The sequence below is a fragment of the Manis pentadactyla genome, chromosome 10 (assembly GCF_030020395.1).
Source record: "Manis pentadactyla isolate mManPen7 chromosome 10, mManPen7.hap1, whole genome shotgun sequence".
Lineage (NCBI taxonomy): Eukaryota > Metazoa > Chordata > Mammalia > Pholidota > Manidae > Manis > Manis pentadactyla.
Genome location: NC_080028.1, coordinates 42,520,555 through 42,524,845, shown reverse-complemented (window position 1 = coordinate 42,524,845; position 4,291 = coordinate 42,520,555). Strand labels below are relative to the sequence as shown.

At 36.5% G+C, this 4,291-nt stretch overlaps 1 pseudogene; it reads right to left on the bottom strand.

The window, feature by feature from the left end:
* Positions 1-2,848: 2,848 nt before the first annotated feature.
* Positions 2,849-3,790, bottom strand: LOC130679285 (olfactory receptor 6C2-like; annotated as a pseudogene).
* Positions 3,791-4,291: the final 501 nt, after the last annotated feature.

The following is a 4,291-nucleotide window of genomic DNA, read 5'->3' as shown; positions in this document are numbered from 1 at the left end:
GTTTGATGTGCTCACCACTCAGCTATGGCAAGAAATATTGAATGTTAGTTCCTAAAAGGTAGAGGCGCTGTCTGTAGCTCAGTTTGCTGAAGCCGTGCTAAATGCCACCAAAGCCTGGTCAGGCATGAGTGTTCTGTTCCATGCAACGGCAACATCGGAAAGTGCAGATGGCTCTGGTGCAGGCCATGGCAGCTATAGAAGAAGGCATCTCCCCTAGGGTGTAGCACAATATGTTGGACCAGTAGTCAAAGACGGGTAAGATCAGGAGGTACGCATACCAACCTAAGACAGAGCGCAGACCTTAGCTGTCTGTTGCCCTATGACGGGTAAGGATGCTGCGCCTCCCTGACAACCTAAGACAGGCATGGTCCCCGAGCCTCATTGTGTTAAAAAACAAAAAAGGGGGAGATGTAGGGGCCGGCCTATGGCCGAGGCTGAGTCCCACTATGGCTGAACACCGCCCTTCCACTCTAGTTGACCAATGCCCTAAGATGGCGCCCGCTTCCTGGGCGCCACCCTGCCTGGTTTGGTGGCATTAGCATAAGGAAGTTGCTCCTATAGGCTTGCATGATCTTGATCACCATAGGCCAGCTTCCTTTATATAAGGCATAAGCAGGAAAGAGAAGCACTCACTCACTCTCCCACTCTCTCAATCTCTGTCTCCCTCTCTCCCCTCATTCTTCTTCTCATTCGCTCCCCTCGGCTGTTGCTTCTTCTCACTCACCTTCTCCCGGCCTTCCGAGCAACAATAAACAACTGAAGTGAACCAGGTCTGTGTACGTATCGCTGTCGTCACCGCCACAAGGGGCGAACGCGGTAATTACAATAAAATCAGGTTGAAATTCATATATATATATACATGTATATATATATTTATATTCAAATATGTATATATTTATCATCTATCACCTGCCTATAATCTATAATTTATCAGTCTATATGATCTATCTTTGCCCTTGTATAATTAGAGTAAATCTTAACTGATCATAGTGTAAGTTTTGGCTGTTTTGTTGGTTTCTGCTGAAGTAGTCACCCATACTCATCAGGGTACTTTAATAGTTTGGCTTATAATGTCTTAATGGTATTTTTGTCAAAACATTAAGATTTCTTCATACAATTCATTAGGGAGAATTTTTTCATTGTTTGGATAACTGAAGTCTTGATGAGATAATCTATTGTTTACCATGGTTCTCTGTAAAGTAGTCTGCACCTTTTGCCTCATTAATGTTTAGTCTTTTCTTCCCATGTAGTAGTCTTTACTTTTCATGTAGTAGTGCATGATAATGTTTCCCACTTTCTCATCCACTTTATCTTCCCAAATATATGGAAACTGATGTTTAAGTTTTCCACATCTTGATGAATTTTTAAAAGCTTGTTCATTAGCTGTAGGTCTACCTATTTTGTTGTTGTTGTGGAATCATGATAGTACATCCATCCATAAAGTTTTTCTAATTTCTACTGAACTAGTGTTTATGTCTTCTTTCTGATTTTTAAGCTGAAATATGTTGCCCTTTGTCAATATTCATTCATGTTTGATAGAAATTTATCAATGTTCTTGAAACTTTTAAAAGAATCACCTTTCAGATTTTTTATATTTCAAAATTTAATTTTCTATCATTAGTAAAATCTATATCCTACATATCTTGCATTAATTTTATGGGTTTTAAAAATTTTATAATGAGCAGGAATTGCTTTATTTTTGGTTCTATTATTTTATAAAATAGTTGGATACATTAATGTTTGCATAATTTTTAAATTTCTTCTGTGTATAGCTTTTTTATGTTTTGTATGCATTGTTATGAAGTATCTCTATCTCATTCCATATGTATTTTCTAACTTCCAGAGATTTATATTTGGATTCATTATTTTTTATTTGTAGCATTAGTAAATTATTTTTATATGATTTGGAGCATAAAGCCCCATTTTAAATAGACAGTAGTGCATGATAATATTTCCCACTTTCTCATCCACAGTTTGTAACTCAGAAGAACAGAAAACATTCTTTTAGATGGAATTGTTTTTTCATGAGAGTGGGCAGCTATTTCCCCCTAAATCATACTATTAGAGTATTGAATTTATTTTATCCTATTCGTTTTATGTGCTTTCACCACGTGGATCCTGACACTTCACCTCCCACCTCCATGTGGACATTCAGCTCAAGTCCCTGTAACACATAAGTCAACAACTTGCTCCTCTCCATCCTTTGCTTTCTTGGAAATCCACAGATGATAGATGGGATTATTTATCCTCATTTCTAATTATTCTGTGTCTGATACCTTATGATTGCCTACATTTTTACCTTTACTCTTACCTGTATATTCAAAAGAATATTTGTGAGATTTTATCTAGCAATCCTTTTTTTTGTGTTGTTCTAGAGTATTAGAGATACCACTATCTTCTCTCTCAATGGTTCCTTGTATTATTCCCTCATGCCCTCATTCATTCCATTCAGTATTTTATCATAAAATTCCAATTCCTATTTGAATATTTGTAATATTTTATAAACATTTGAGTAATCATTTACTTATTTCAATAATAAATTACCAGTGTCATGACAGACTAATGTTTTTTATTATGTTATAAAATTAAGTTACATGGGGTCATATATATCTAAAATGAATTTATGACGAGTATGCTTCCATTTTCTTTACTGAGACAAATCTCCTACAAGAGGTGGATTAAAAAGCAAAGGAAAGAAATGAGTTGATTAAGGTACAATGTAAGTAAATCTAAAGAGGAACTGAGGAGTATAACAATTGAAATATAGATTATTAAAAGACAAATGTAATAAGCTTCAATAGAAAGGTTTGAAACACTCACCTTTTATTTTAACTCTTTTTATTCTGTGCTATTTTATTTTTTTTAAGAATGACACAATTCTTTTGATTGAGTCCTTGAAGGCTTTCTTCACTTGCCTATTTCTCAGTGTATAAATAAATGGATTTAGGGTAGGTGAAATGGAAGAAATGAGCAGTGAAACCACTTTGTTAATAGTCACTTCTTCTTTGGATGCAGGATTCATGTAAATGAACATGCAGGTGCCACAGGTGACGGAAATCGCAACCATGTGGGAAGAACAGGTGGAAAAGGCCTTTTTTCTTTGCTGGGCAGAAGGAAATCCTAAAATTGTCTTGGTAATATAAGCATAGGACAGAACTATACACATAAGGGTCACAATAAGGGTCAGCAAAGCACAAACTAAAACAGTTTGTTCCATGAACCATGTGTCTGAACATGATATCTTCATCAGGGGAGAGGCGTCACAGAGAAAATGATCAATGACTTTTGAGTCACAGAATTTCAGATTTAGCCCCAGACTCAGTGGGGAGGTTATGACTAACAATCCAGCCAGCCAACAGCAAAAAACAAGTCTCTTGCAGACCCTGCTGCTCATGATGGTCACATAATGCAATGGTTTGCAAATGGCCACATAGCGGTCATAGGACATAGCAGCCAGCAGAAAAAATTCTGTTACTGCAAAGAGGTCAGTAAAGAACACTTGAATGACACAAGCCTTACAGGCAATGACCTTGTCACCTGTTGCTATGTCATACAAGTACCTGGGAATGCAAGCAGTTGTGAATGAGATCTCTAAGAAGGAGAAATTTTGCTAAAAACAGTACATGGCTGTTTTGAGGTGAGAATCCATAAAGGTGGGTGTGAGGATGGTCAGGTTTCCAGTTACACTCAGTGTGTAGGTGAGAAATAGAAAGACAAAAATCAGGACCTGCAGGTCAGGGTCATCTGTCAGTCCCAGCAGAATGAATGTTGTTACTGTATAGTTTTTCATCACTAGTGGCTTCTCTCCAATCTGCATGCCCAACAATTCAGAGATCATTGTATAGGTTATATTGTCTGTGTAAAATTCAATTGTATCAGTATTATCTTCACTATATTTTCACATTATATTTTAAATCATACTATGACTATAACTAAGTTTATCTGCTACTTTGGTGTGCTTTTATGGGTAGCAAAAATTATCATTTGACTCCTCCAAATTCTTCCCCATTCAGAGCTAAATTAAAAAATCACCATATCGTTATACTTTTGGTCAACAGTTCAGTCTTAGTGAAAATGATAATACATGATATGTGAGTAGACCTATTCTAGAGTCTTGATCAGAACTTGGAGCTCCTATTCCAGCTCTGTAATAAGCTTCTTCCTTCCTTCTTTATTCTATCTTCCATTTTTCCTCTCTTTCAGATAAGTGTATTTTTTCTTATGAACAATGCTAATCCTTACTGAACCACATGGATGCTTCCTTCATCTTCCTTCTACATTTCTCTATTAT